Here is a 14692-nt window from a genome sequence, read left to right as displayed (position 1 = left end):
CTAGTTTTGGCAGATGACATAATGGCATATTCAGGAAATACAAAAGGAATAAATCAAATAAAATGTGCAAGAACTCTACATAGAGAACTTCAACATGTTCCTGAGGTAAAGAGATCCAAGTAAATTCTGTGGTATTGGTGGACTGGAGCAATGGAACAGGAGAGCCCTGAACAAGACTCTCCTTGCAATGCTTGGTTTATGCTAAAAGTGATTCTGCACAGCCGTGAAGAAAGAAGTATTTCTGTTATCTGTTACTGCATAACAAACTTAGTGGCTTAAAACAATAAGTGGCTTAAAACAATAAAACAATAAGATTCCACCTTATGTTCTGAGAGTTGGCTCCACTGCACTAGGCTGCAATCCTCGGGACTGACCATGCTGGAAAGTTCAAGATGGCGTGCTCACATACAGGAAGCCGAATACTGGCTGGGAACTCAGTGCCTCAGTTACCCTCATAAGACTTGAGTTTCTCACAGTTTGCTTTTAAGAGGGAGGATCCCAAGCCTTGGGTAGCAGAAACTGCAGCTATCCCAAGCCCTAGCTGTGAAATCACCTAGCATCACTTATGCACCATTCTGCCAGTCAAAGGAAGTCACAGATTTGTCTTCTTTTCTGCTTGTATATGACACTCCAATAAAAGTTATTTTAAAAATTTTAAACATCAAAAACTTTAGGAGGTCAAATTTATCAATCTTTTATTTCTTTGTCTTTTTGGATCTTAAGAAGACCCGTTCCCACCTCTGAAAACTGAAACATATTTTCATGTGTAAGTTTTTGAATTTTTGATATAACATTCGGTTCTCTGAAAATTATTTTTGTCAATACCGTGAATTGGGATCTCTTCTTCCCAAACACATAAATGATTGTCCTGATAGCATTTATTAAATAACCCATAATTCCCCTTACTAATTTGAATGAGTCTGGACTCTTGATGTTAAACAATGAAAATGATTTTTTGCACCTATATCACACTGATTCCAATCACTTCTCACTGTGTTTTGATATCTGATAGGGCCAATTTTTCACCTCAGTTCTTTTTCTTAACTATTCTGACAACTTAAGGGTGCCTTGTCTTTGGTTTTACCAATCTTCAGCAACAGCACAATAGAAAAATATTTCATCATATGGTTTTACCTTTAATGTACATATACTTTGCATAGAGAGTGTGACTCCTGCAAAGTGTTTTCAGGTTCGTGACCTTGTTTGATTTTCGGCAAACGGGGCATCATCACAGTCCTCTGGTTCACAGGTGGGAAAACAGAGAGAGCAGCTGCATGAATTGCCTGTGGTCCTACAAAGGAGACTCGGGACTTTGGGCCATTTGGTGGGTTCATGTCATGGCAGAGCTGCCCTTTCCCGCCCTCTGCCACATGCTGGTCAATGCAGCCCAGCTCTGCTTCAGATGGAAATGCTCACCAGCATCCAATTTTCTGTCTCTTGGTAAATTGTACTTTGCTCTGTGTTCAGCTGGTCTCCAGGTAGGAGTGCCCTGACGGAGAATTAGGGCCCTAAGACCACATTCTCATTCCATGCCACTGCTCAGGAGCTGTCCAAGTCTGCGAGATAACATGGAAATCCAGCCCCTGGGTCGCGATGCCAAGAGCCCTCTGACGTGAGGTGCTGTTTGACGTTGCTCTTCCAACCCATTTGAAAGGACCTGGCCCGAGCCGACACTGTAGGTTCCCGAGCCAGCGCAGAAGGTTGCTCAGCCATTTAAAATCTGTCGGTCTTGATAGGAGATACAAAGAGAAAGTGGGGGGTGATTGGCAGAGCAAATTGGATCTTCACTTGCCAATTCTCTTCTCATTTGCAAATATATTAGTGAAAAGCCCAAAGCAGCCCTGGGCCGGTTTCATGAATCCAGCACTCCTGGCTGACAATGAGAAGCCCTCATCTGAAAATACTAACAAAGGAATCCAGGCTTCTCAGCTGTTCACTCAGTTAGAATTTACCTTGGGATCAAGAGAAGAAAATAAATCCTGCTTTGGAAATGACAATTTGAGAGAACGACACCTTTCCAATTGTAACAAGACAGTGTCATTGACCCAGTTTTGATATTATTATTATCAAATATAATTTAAGGCTGACACAAGAGTTCAGCTGAGGACAGGTCCTTGCTAGGGTGGCTAAATTTTTGTGTTTAGATAATCTTTTAAAGTAATTTCTAGAACATATTCTTTAAATAGGATTGACTATAAATCAACACTGAAAATGTTGAAATAGAGTTGGGATGTGATGCTGAGGCCTAGACATTCCAAAATATCTGCATCATTCCCAGCTGTGGCACCAGCAAGCCAGACCCCAAGGGCCACTGGAATACTGGGGAAGGGACAGCAGCAGGATGCGGAAGAGGCTGTGGGAGGGAGATAAGGAGACAGAAACAGGTCCTCTTCCCTTTTTTGTCTCTTTCTTGCTGTCCTTTTTAAAGAAGAAAAGAAATGGAAAACACTCACAAAGTGTTTCTCATAAATTAGGTGGTGAAGTTCATTCACTCATCCATAGCTCGGAGGCTCCGGAGACACGGCAGGACCTCACAGAACGGATGTCTCTCGGGACAGAATTAAACCAGATGCAGAAGGCCAGCACAGGAGCGTTATCCCCACTCCCACGCTGTCCCTGCCATGAGGGTTCCCCAATTTAGTCATCCTTCCTCTGACACCCACCCCCACTGCATTGGTACCTAAAGATGAAGCTCTTCAAAGAAGGTCTGGAAAGACAGGCCTCTTGGTGTTTTCCACCCCACACTCCAGGGCGGCTCTGGGGCCTCTCTCTGGTTTTGTTCTTCATCTGAAACCGAAGGGCCATAACCATAGGCTCTGGACTGTGCAATGCACGGAAACCTCACAGAGATGGTGCCTTAACCAGCTTTGAACAGGAACTCGATGTAATACCTTTTATTCAGCTCTGAAAAATGATAACTGAGATAGATGAGAACTTCCCCCAACTTGATAAAGGATATCTACACAAACCCTACAGCTAACATCACACTTGCTGGAGAGAAACTCAAACCTTTTCCCACTAAGACCAGGAATGAGGCACGGGGGTCGCCTCTCCAGACTCCTTTGCAATGTCATACTAAAAGTTCCAGCTAATGCAATAAACAAGGAAATAAAATATAAAGTATATAGATGGGAAGAAATAAATAAAGTTGTCTTTGTTTCCAGACGATGTAATTGTCTATGTAGAAAATCTGAGAGAACTGACCAGAGAAAAAACATCTGAAACTAGTAAGTGATTACATTAATAGCAAGGTGGCAGACTACAAGATTAATATGCAAAAGTCAATCATTTTCCTATGTAACAGCAATGAACAAGTGGGATCTGAAATTTAAAACACAATGCCATTGATATTAGAGCACTTGAAAAAAAAGAAATACCTTAAGAATAAATCTAACAAAATATGCAAAAGATCTTTATGAGGAAAACTGCAAAACTTTGATGAAAGGAATCAAAGAAAAACTAAATAAGAAGGAAAATATTTCATGTCCCTGAATAGAAAGGCTCAATATTGTCAAGCTATCAAGATTCTTCCCAACTTAATCTGTAGATTTAATTCAACCCCAGTCAAAATCCCAGCAAGTTATTTTGGGGATATTGATGAACTGATTCTAAAGGTTATAAAAAGGGGCAAAAGACCCAGACTAGCCAACATAATATTCAAGGAGAAGAACAAACTTGGAGGACGGACACTACCTGACTTCAAGACTTACTTTAAAGCTACATCTTACTCTAAAAACACTGTGGTATGGGAAAAAAAAAAATATATATATATATATATATATATATATATGTATGTATGTATGTATTACAGAGAGAGACAAATAGATCAATGGAACAGAATAGAGTCTGAAAATATATCCACATAAATATAGCCAACTGGTCTTTGACAAAAGAACAAAGGCAATAAAATGAAGCAAAGCTAATCTTTTCAATAAACAATGCTGGAACAACTGAACATCCTATAAATGAATGAATCTAGACAAAGATCTCCCACCATTCACAAACATTAACTCAAAGTGGATCATAGACATAACTGTAAAATGCAAAAAACTACAAAATTCCTAGAAGGTAACAGAAAACCTAGATGACCTTGGGTTTGGCAGACTTTTAGATACAACAAATCCATGATTTATGAAAGAAATAATTGATAAACTGGACATGATTTTAAAACTTCTGGTCTGCAAAAGACACTGTGAAGAAAATGAAACAATAAGCCACAAGCTGAGAAAAAATATTGGCAGAGACATATTTAATAAAGAACTGTTATTCAAAATATACAGAAACTTTTAAAACTCAACAATAAGAAAATAAACACCTCGATTAAAAAATGGGCCAAAGACCTTAATAAGTACCTCACTAGAGGAGATATACGGATGGCTAATAAGCAAATGAAAAGATGTTCAACATCACATGTCATCAGGAAAATGCAAATCTCAACAGTGACACACTTTACACACGTACTAAAGCAGCCCAAGCCCAAAGCGCTGACAACACAAGGATGTAGAGTGAAAGGAATTCCTTCATTGCACTCTAGCAAGTTTCTTACAGAAGGAAACATACTGTTCCCATGCAATTCAGCAGTCCCACTCCTTCGTATTTACCCAAAGAAGTTGAAAATTGATGTCCACACAAAAACCTGCGCAGGGATGTTTATACTGGCTTTCTACATAATTGCCTAAAATTAGAAGCAACCAAGACATCCTTCAATGGGTGAATAAACAAACTGGAATACATCCAGATGGTAAAATATTTTTCAGCACTAAAAAGAAATGAGCTATCAGTTCATAAAGAGACATGAAGGAAAATTACATGCATATTCCTACGGGAAATAAGCCAATCCCAAAAGATTACAAACTGCATGATTCCAACTGTATGACATTCTGGAAAAGGCAAAACTATGAAGACAGTCAAAAGTGGTTGCCAGGGCTTTCAGGGGAAGGAATGAATCGGCAAAGCACAGACAATTTTTAGGGCGGTGAAAATACCCTGTATAAAACTAAAAAGATAGATACCTGCCATTATCTGCTCATCCAAACCCATATAATGTACAACACCAAGAATGAGCCCTAATGTAAACTAGGGACTTTGGGTGAAAATGACGTGTCAATGTAGACTCATTGACTGGAACAAACGTACCCCTCTGGTCGGGGATGTGGATAGCCCGGGAGGCTGTGCCTGCGTGAGGGCAGGAGGTAGACCGGAATTATTTGTACCTTCTGCTCAATTTTGCTGCGAACCTAAAACTGTTCCTTTAAAAAAAAAAAAAAAAAAAGTCTTGGCCAGGCACAGTGGCTCACACCTGTGATCCCAGCACTTTGGGAGGATGAGGCGGGTGGATGACCTGAGGTCAGGAGTTCGAGACAAGCCTGGCCAACATGGTAAAACCTCGTCTCCACTAAAAATACAAAAAAATAGCCAGGTGTGGTGGTGGGCGCCTGTAGTCTCAGCTACCCAGGAGGCTGAGGCGGGATAATTGCTTGAACCTGGGAAGTAGAGGTTGCAGTGAGCCGAGATCTTGCCGCTGCACTCCAACCTGGGTGACAGAGCAAGACTCCATGTCAAAAATAAAAATAAAAAATAGTCTTTTTAAAAATCTGTTATTTGTTGAAGGCCTATTTTGTGCAGGTCACCAGGAGAGAACTGTGCATGCAGCATCTCAATTAATACACACTCAGTCTGATACTATTAGATACCCTGTGTGTTTTGCAGACTGGGGAATTGAGATTGAGGGACGTTAGACTCAGCGTCTAAAGTGTGCGTGTTCGTCATTCCTTTTGCCGAGGCCCTACAGTGCTATTCGGGGCCGTCACCACATAGGTTTGGGGCTCCACTTCCTCCACTGGGGATATCACAAGCAAGACCCAAGTTAGACTCATTCGGAGAGAGTTTTCTCTTCTTTCTGGTGTGAGGAGCTCGGGGTCCTGAAAGGTGGTGCCCTGGGTGGTGGTCTCTCCCCAGCCGCGGAACAAGACTGCTGAGAGCAAAGTCAGAGGAGAAGCAAGAAGAGGGCGAGAGACAGACCCTGTGATCTTGCCTGAGCCCACGTGTTACAGGGATCAGACATGAGCAAGGCAGGAAGGGATCTCCCCCACCTACCAGGAATGTCAGGCCACCGTAGGGTGATGGTTCACCATTACTGGCCGGGCACGGTGGCTCACGCCTGTAATCCCAGCACTCTGGGAGGCCAAGGCGAGCGAATCACGAGGTCAGGAGATCGAGACCATCCTGGCTAACACGGTGAAACCTCATCTCTACTACATATACAAAAAATTAGCCGGGCGTGGTGGAGGGCGCCTGTGGTCCCAGCTACTCTGGAGGCTGAGGCAGGAGAATGGCGGGAACCCGGGAGGCAGAGCTTGCAGTGAGCTGAGATCTGGCCACTGCACTCCAGCCTGGGGGACAGAGCGAGACTCCGTCTCAAAAATCAGTAAATAAATAAATAAAAGGCAGCTGAAGCTAGGGAGAGACAATCTCCTGATGGTCCGCAGCTGTCACACTAAAGTGTCAATTGAATGCAGGCACCGGGAAGAAGCAACTTCCCAAACAGATAAAAAGGGCTTCCAATAAAATCGCCGGTAGTGGGCAAGTGAACCTGGGTGTGCACAAAGCGACAACACAGTGGAGTCTGACCTTCCCAGGACACTCACCGGAAAAGGGCAGAAGGCCTCGGATGGGCCTGCGTCCCACTTCCTAGCCCACTGTGCACGCTCACTTCCCTAGTGTGAGGAGGGCTCTGCGCAGGCGGGCAGCCCACCCTCAGGGAAGACTCACGGGAAAGGGGGCACAGAACGCCAGAGGTGGACCAGCCTATAAAGTCCTAGGGATCAAGGTTAAACACTACCCTTGACCTTCACGGTACCCGCTTGGATCTCTTCCAAGTGTACTTTCCTTTCTTTCCTGCGCCAAGGCTTTGTAATAAACTTCCACTCCTGCTCTGAAACTTGCCTCCGTCTTTTTCTGCCTCATGGCCCTCCTTCGAATTATTTCTTCTAAGGAGGCAAGAATTGAGGTTGCTGCACACCCGTGCGGATTCGCTGCCAGTAACTCGGACACTTTCCACCCCTAACACACGGACACAATGTGCCTGCAACCACGGTCCTCCTCTTGGCATGCAGCTGCACGAGCCACTAAAGTCTTCCCTTCTTGAGCTAGTTGGAGTTGGCTGCTGTGCCTTGTGCCCATGCTGACTAACACTGCTCCTTGCGCAGCAGCCAGAAGCAGAGCTGGCACCTGCACCAAGCCCGGCCCTCTGTGCCCAAGATTGCCACCTCTCCCAGGGGGCACTTGGTTATTTGACCCCTCTTCACCCCACGGGCTCTGTTACCCAATGAACTATATTTAATCAATGGATGATTTGCATTCACAGCTTTTCTTCATCACACTTTCTAAACTAATTCAATGAGTCCTCTAGGGACACAGGCTCAGATCACGGAACACACCAGCGGACTCGCTGCAGCCAGATGAAGTCGGTCATGGCGGCCTGGATGTCACAGCTCTGCAGGCAGCTCTGGGGCTGCCGTGTCAGCAGGGGGACTCCTCTCACCTCCCGCTCTGTGGCTTGCTGTCCCCCTGAACTCGCTGGCCCACTGTCCCCACTGTATCCCAACCTCCTCCAAGAGCACCCACCTCTTCCTGTGCCTCACTCTGCGAGTTGGTCCAGGGCTAACTTCTATCCCTGCCTCCTGCTTCCTCCCTGCCTGGTCTGCTCTTGCCCCTCTTGAACTTCTTTCTAAGTACTGCTGAGTCTCAAGTCAGTAACACTCGGCCCCATCCCTGCAAGGAGCTTCAGCCTCACACACACACACTTGCTACCCAACCATCCTCTCAAGCAGCCCATGATGCTGCAAATCCCACCAGGTCAAAACTGAACCCATCATCGACCATGACCCCAAGGTAGCTCCCGCCTGTGCCAGGTTTCTTGTCCTAAACCGTTTTGTTGCTAGAAGCAGAGGACACCCCTAACTCACCTTCTCCTTCACCATCCAACCCGCTCGGTGGTCAAGTTTTATCATTTCCACATCTTAACAATTTACATGCATTAACTTGTCTTTATTCCCTTAGCCACTGTAGGGAACGATCTCCAACACCTCTCACCTGAGTTTCTGTCTCTCCATATCTCACCTGAGTTCCCGTCTCTCCTTTTCTCACCTGAGTTCCTGTCTCTCCACATCTCACCTGAGTTCCTGTCTCTCCACATCTCACCTGAGTTCCTGTCTGTTTCCATCTCTCACCTGAGTTCCTGTCTCTCCACCTTTCACCTGAGTTCCTGTCTCTCCACATCTCACCTGAGTTCCTGTCTCTCCACCTCTCACCTGAGTTCCTGTCTCTCCACATCTCACCTGAGTTCCTGTCTCTCCACCTCTCACCTGAGTTCCTGTCTCTCCACATCTCACCTGAGTTCCTGTCTCTCCACATCTCACCTGAGTTCCTGTCTCTCCACCTCTCACCTGAGTTCCTGTCTCTCCACATCTCACCTGAGTTCCTGTCTCTCCACCTCTCACCTGAGTTCCTGTCTCTCCACATCTCACCTGAGTTCCTGTCTGTCCACCTCTCACCTGAGTTCCTGTCTGTTTCCACCTCTCACCTGAGTTCCTGTCTCTCCATATCTCACCTGAGTTCCTGTCTCTCCATATCTCACCTGAGTTCCTGTCTGTTTCCACCTCTCACCTGAGTTCCTGTCTCTCCACCTCTCACCTGAGTTCCTGTCTCTCCACCTCTCACCTGAGTTCCTGTCTCTCCACCTCTCACCTGAGTTCCTGTCTGTTTCCACCTCTCACCTGAGTTCCTGTCTCTCCACCTCTCACCTGAGTTCCTGTCTCTCCACCTCTCACCTGAGTTCCTGTCTGTTTCCACCTCTCACCTGAGTTCCTGTCTGTTTCCACCTCTCACCTGAGTTCCTGTCTGTTTCCACCTCTCACCTGAGTTCCTGTCTGTTTCCACCTCTCACCTGACTTCCTGTCTCTCCACCTCTCACCTGAGTTCCTGTCTCTCCACCTCTCACCTGAGTTCCTGTCTGTTTCCACCTCTCACCTGAGTTCCTGTCTCTCCACCTCTCACCTGAGTTCCTGTCTCTCCACCTCTCACCTGAGTTCCTGTCTCTCCACCTCTCACCTGAGTTCCTGTCTCTCCACCTCTCACCTGAGTTCCTGTCTCTCCACCTCTCACCTGAGTTCCTGTCTCTCCACCTCTCACCTGAGTTCCTGTCTGTTTCCACCTCTCACCTGAGTTCCTGTCTCTCCACCTCTCACCTGAGTTCCTGTCTCTCCACCTCTCACCTGAGTTCCTGTCTGTTTCCACCTCTCACCTGAGTTCCTGTCTGTTTCCACCTCTCACCTGAGTTCCTGTCTCTCCACCTCTCACCTGAGTTCCTGTCTCTCCACATCTCACCTGAGTTCCTGTCTCTCCACATCTCACCTGAGTTCCTGTCTCTCCACATCTCACCTGAGTTCCTGTCTCTCCACATCTCACCTGAGTTCCTGTCTCTCCACCTCTCACCTGAGTTCCTGTCTCTCCACCTCTCACCTGAGTTCCTGTCTGTTTCCACCTCTCACCTGAGTTCCTGTCTCTCCACCTCTCACCTGAGTTCCTGTCTGTTTCCACATCTCACCTGAGTTCCTGTCTCTCCACCTCTCACCTGAGTTCCTGTCTGTTTCCACCTCTCACCTGAGTTCCTGTCTCTCCACCTCTCACCTGAGTTCCTGTCTCTCCACCTCTCACCTGAGTTCCTGTCTGTTTCCACCTCTCACCTGAGTTCCTGTCTCTCCACCTCTCACCTGAGTTCCTGTCTCTCCACCTCTCACCTGAGTTCCTGTCTCTCCACCTCTCACCTGAGTTCCTGTCTCTCCACCTCTCACCTGAGTTCCTGTCTCTCCACATCTCACCTGAGTTCCTGTCTCTCCACCTCTCACCTGAGTTCCTGTCTGTTTCCACCTCTCACCTGAGTTCCTGTCTCTCCACATCTCACCTGAGTTCCTGTCTGTTTCCACCTCTCACCTGAGTTCCTGTCTCTCCACCTCTCACCTGAGTTCCTGTCTCTCCACCTCTCACCTGAGTTCCTGTCTCTCCACCTCTCACCTGAGTTCCTGTCTCTCCACCTCTCACCTGAGTTCCTGTCTCTCCACCTCTCACCTGAGTTCCTGTCTCTCCACCTCTCACCTGAGTTCCTGTCTCTCCACCTCTCACCTGAGTTCCTGTCTCTCCACACCCTCACCTGAGTTTCCTGTGTCACCTGTTGTACCAGCCCTCTCTTAAGAGGTCAGCTGGTTAGTGAGCTCCAGTGTGAAAACCATCCATAGGCATTGGTGGTTTACGGGACATTTTCTTTGGTGGAAACTTCAGTTTTACGGAGAACTGAGCTGGAAATGTATGTGTAAGCACAAGAGACCTCCCAGAGCCTTTGACCCAAATCCAGCACCAGTGTTGGATCCTCTTGCCGTAAAATAGGACATTTTTTCAAAAGGAGTGCGAAGTATTGATTCACAAAGTACCCTGAAGTCCTTGGACCCTCCTGTCCCTGAATTCCCTCAGTGGATTCCCCGCCCCGTCTCTCAGTGTTTGGACAAGTGTGGGTTTTCTGCCCAAACATTTTATTCTAAAACATGTCCTAAATTCATCCCCGAGAGGCTGGCATTCAGCCTTCTGTTTTCAATCTTTTTGAACTCAACTGTGTACTTGGACTGAGATTTTACATTGTGCAACTTCCTGACAGTAACGTGCCATTACCCCGGGGGGTAAAGGGCTATTTAAGTCCAGACTCAGCCATTCCCATCAGCCACAACAGAACCAGACCTCTCCGTGCCCCGGGAGGGTGCCCTGAACTCAAAATGCCCCTTGGTGATTGGGTTTAATGACAGCATTTTCAAAGGCACTCCCCAGTCCACCATAGAATGTGAAGGCTGCCTCCTCTCCTGCCTCCGCTCTGCGGCACAGCTGCGGCTCTGGGTCCCACATGACTGCACAGAGTCAATGCCAAGGGCGTGACCAGGGTGCCTGAGACCTCGCTGTGGTCTGGGTTGAGCCCCAGCACTCAGACTGCAGGCGCCTCTCCTGGGGCCTCAGCTTGTAAATGTCCTTTAGATGTTGGGATGGGACACCTGACTCCTCAGCAGGGCACAAGGGGCCACTGCACGAATAAAACTCAGAAAATCCCCCTGCTCAGACTCAGCAACAGCCAAGCCCCCTTCAGTGTGATGCTGTGGGTGCTGACCTACAAATCCTCACCTGGATACCTGCCACCCCTGGACCCCACAGAACGGGCAAGACCAAGATCCTCCCGGTTTGGGGCGAGGAAGTGACACCCTTGTCCCAGGACATCTCCAGGGTCCTCTGTCAGATACACACCCTTACCAAACTGGCAAATAGTATGTGTCCCCATTTCACAGATGTGGAAAGTGGAGCCCAGAGAGCTTCCACGACTTTCCCAGGGCTGCAACAGAACGAGGAGGGTCAAAAGAAGGATGGAACGGGCGTGATCCCCAGCCCATCCTTGGCCACCACTTCCTTCCTCTGTCTCCAGTTCCGAAGGGGTCATTGCAAAGCACTTTGAAAACCCCAGGGCTTCCCCCACTGACCTTCCCCGCTGACCTCCGCCGCTGACCTCCCCTGCTGACCTCCGCTGCTGACCTCCCCTGCTGACCTCTGCCGCTGACCTCCCCTGCTGACCTCCGCCGCTGACCTCCCCTGCTGACCTCTGCCGCTGACCTCCCCCTCTGATCTCTGCCATTGACCTCTGCCGCTGACCTCCACTGTTGACCCCTGCTGACCTTCCCCACTGACCTTTGCCTCTGACCTCCCCCTCTGACCTCCACTACTGACCTATGCCACTGACCTCCACCGCTGACTTCCTCTGCTGACCCTCCCCACTGACCTCTGCCACTGACCTCCCCCTCTGATCTCTGCCATTGACCTCTGCCACTGACCTCCACCACTGATCTCCCCTGCTGACCTTCCCCACTGACCTCTGCCTCTGACCTCCACTACTGACCTATGCCGCTGACCTCCACTGCTGACCTATGCCGCTGACCTCCACTGCTGACCTCCTCTGCTGACCCTCCCCACTGACCTCTGCCGCTGACCTCCTCCTCTGACCTCCGCCACAGACCTCTGCCGCTGACTTCCAGCACTGACCTCTGCCGCTGACCTCTGCCGCTGACCTCCCCCACTGACCTCCTCCTCTGACCTCCGCCACTGACCTCTGCTGCTGACTTCTGCTGCTGACCTCCCCCACTGACCTCTGCTGCTGACCTCCCCCACTGACCTCCACCACTAACCTCCCCCACTGACCTCTGCTGCTGACTTCCACTGCTGACCTCTGCCGCTGACCTCTGCTGCTGATCTCCCCCACTGACCTCTGCCACTGACCTCCCCCACTGACCTCTGCCGCTGACCTGTGCTCCCTCTGTTTGTCCAGCTCCAGCTACTCAAGAGCCCCTGCGACCCTGAGACCACCCTATCTCTGCCAAGCCCCATGTACAAAGCGAGCTCCTTCCCCAGCTAGAGAGGCCTGCACCCCCACCTGGCTTGGTGTCTGCTTTCTTGTGTGTTTTTGTTTGCTTTTCTCTCCTCAGTCTTTCTCATGGATATTACTCATATTCCTTAACTCCATTTCTAGTCCCTAAGACACTCTGGAAACACATTATCCTTGCCTGAAAGATTCCACTCACAATAAAGTGCCTTGCACTGAATGTGCTGTTAGAATCGCAGGAAAACAGGTGTCACTGGGAGCTGCCCCGCTGGCTGGAGCCCTGGAATAGGGCAACACCCGGAATGGGCCTTTGTTGGCTCCAGAGAATAGAAGCCAGTGGCGGTCATGTGTGCCGGTCATCACTTACATTCGGGCATCGGCGTCTCACAGCAGTGGAAGATTCGTGCTTGAAAGTGAACGAACAGTCTTTCTTTCAGCCTTCTACTCCTTAGCCCCTTCAGTAAGGTCTGTGGTTTGAAGATCTGTGTCATATTTCACACGGCTGCTTGGTGGGTTTTGTAGAATGACCTGAATCTTAACCTTTTCCAGCCAAAGAACAGGCATTTCTAGAAGAGCTTATTGATGACAAAAAGGAAGAAAAAAACCTTCACCAGGATATTCCCCCTGAGGAAATGACCTTTTAAAGCTTTTGCAATGCCTAAAAAATACAAATGTGTGGAGATCACTTACATTTCCAACAAAAGATGACAGCAATGTGGACTCATCAAGTGGATGCCATGGTCTCCAGGTGAAGCTACTTTCTGTTCAGCAAAAGAGAGGAAATGGAGGGTGATAGCTGTCAGCACCCACAGTGCTCCAGACACGGCCTGGGGCAGGTGTGCGCTCCCTTGCAGCTTCACACTGAGTGAGGCAAACACTGCTATGCAACTCTTTTGAGATTAAACCACTAAGAATCTGAGAAACCAGATGGCCCAAGGCAAACTCAGCTCCTCCTCGCATGAGATCAGGGCGGAACCCAGACTGACTCCACAGCCCGCGCCTTCCTTCCCTCTCACGGCATCATATAGAGTTCTCCGGAATCCCTCTACTGAAGCTGAGCAGGAAACCTCCCTTGAGTGGAAGTGGAGCTGGTCCCAGGTGTGCCAAGCAGGAAGCGAGGTGGCTGGAAATAAGAATTAGGCCACGGTCTCCCGGGAAGCAGGTGGGGAGTCTGCCCACTCCTGACTGCCACGTGCACCCTGACTCCAGGGAATGGATAGCACCGACCCTGTTCCAAGGGTGCCCTGCTCCTGGTCTGGTGCCAGCACCTGCCTGGGCCTTGCCCTCTGCCTGCTGGGCTGGGATCTGACACTGCGGCCCAGCCCAGCACACCCAGTTCTGCTGCCCGCATGGCCAGAGGACTAGCGGCCTTTGTGTGATGTGGCTGCTTCCTGACCCCCATTCAGAGAGGCTGGCAGAGTGCAAGGGGCACGGCCCACGGGCCGACTGTGGGGTTGCAGGGCCAGGGTGCTGCCTGGCCTGGGCTGAGTGAGCTGCTGGGGCAGTGGGGGCTGCAGCAGAGACCCAGGGTGGCTCTGAGCATGGCCGGGGCACCCTCTCCCAAGCCGGGCCACTGGAGGGGATGGCAGCGGAGACCTTTCCATCCTGCAGCATTCCCGACACTGCACCTGCTGCCACGGGCACATGCTGCAAGCCAGGCGATGGGGACAGAGCCCGCTCAGACTGAGCTTCCTTCCCAAGCTTCAGCCTGGGACTCATAAGGCTAAAGTTGAGCTTTCACCGTCAGCCCCAGTGCAGAGCCCCAGTGGGCTGCAGTCTGCCCAGCACCCCTAGTCATCAGGTGCCCGGTGCCTGGTCCAGGACGAGAGCCACCCCTGTCTCCATGCAGCCACGACCCCGAGTGTCAGGGCCTTATGTGGGCTGTGTCCTCCCTCTCCCAGTGCACCCCGCCAGCTTCCCCGAGTCGTCCGTCCTCCACGGGTTGTGCTGTGAGCTGGCCCCAAAACAAACCCTGAGGTGGAAGGGGCTGAAAGTCACCCGGGCTCCGTCTGGCCTCCTCCTCTCTCACCCTCCACTCCATGCTCCTAGAGCTCTGGGCCCTCCCTGCTTTACCTGCCCCCACTCCTCATTTGCCCGACTGGCTTGTTTTCATTCTTCATCTGTCCATGTATCTGTCATTTTCTCCGGGGGCTGCATGAACTGCCCCTTCTTCTGGGCTTTACATCATTTCTCGTCAGTGCAGGCTTGTGTGCTCGTCTTCCCTATGGG

The 14692-nt window shown here is 49.4% G+C and overlaps 1 long non-coding RNA gene across 1 annotated transcript; it reads right to left on the bottom strand.

Annotated features, from left to right (window-relative positions):
* Nucleotides 1–318: 318 nt before the first annotated feature.
* On the bottom strand, nt 319–13330 carry LOC102135794 (uncharacterized). The gene is made up of 3 exons (XR_006697841.2): nt 13154–13330; nt 12831–13038; nt 319–1728 (listed from the first exon to the last, which is right to left on the bottom strand). It is a non-coding gene; the product is annotated as an uncharacterized lncRNA (long non-coding RNA).
* Nucleotides 13331–14692: the final 1362 nt, after the last annotated feature.

The sequence above is a fragment of the Macaca fascicularis genome, chromosome 4, assembly GCF_037993035.2.
Source record: "Macaca fascicularis isolate 582-1 chromosome 4, T2T-MFA8v1.1".
In the NCBI taxonomy this organism is placed as follows: Eukaryota; Metazoa; Chordata; class Mammalia; order Primates; family Cercopithecidae; genus Macaca; species Macaca fascicularis.
The sequence above is the reverse complement of the archived record's forward strand: the minus strand, read 5'-3'. Positions and strand labels throughout refer to the sequence as shown.